Here is a 308-nt window from a genome sequence, read left to right as displayed (position 1 = left end):
GTGCATATCATAACCCCTCCTCTCCCCCTATCTTCCACTACTTTCCCCATTAATTCATGTTGTGGCTGAACAACTTAATGCCTTTCTAGTTACTGCAGCTCTACCCTAACCTTTAAACGTTGATACTAGTCTCTTTTCAACGCCTCAGGTATCCTCTCACTTTCCAAGACTTTATTAAGCCCTCCGGATAAATTTTGCCATGTCTCCCGAACATAGTATTCCTTTCACGGGTATGACATATGGACCATCCGCCACAGCGCTCTACATCTTCATCGTTGTCTTAATTTCTTCCTTGTTATTGGAGAATG

The sequence above is a fragment of the Penaeus monodon genome, chromosome 33 (genome assembly GCF_015228065.2).
Source record: "Penaeus monodon isolate SGIC_2016 chromosome 33, NSTDA_Pmon_1, whole genome shotgun sequence".
NCBI lineage: Eukaryota > Metazoa > Arthropoda > Malacostraca > Decapoda > Penaeidae > Penaeus > Penaeus monodon.
Note: the sequence above shows the minus strand (reverse complement) of the source record.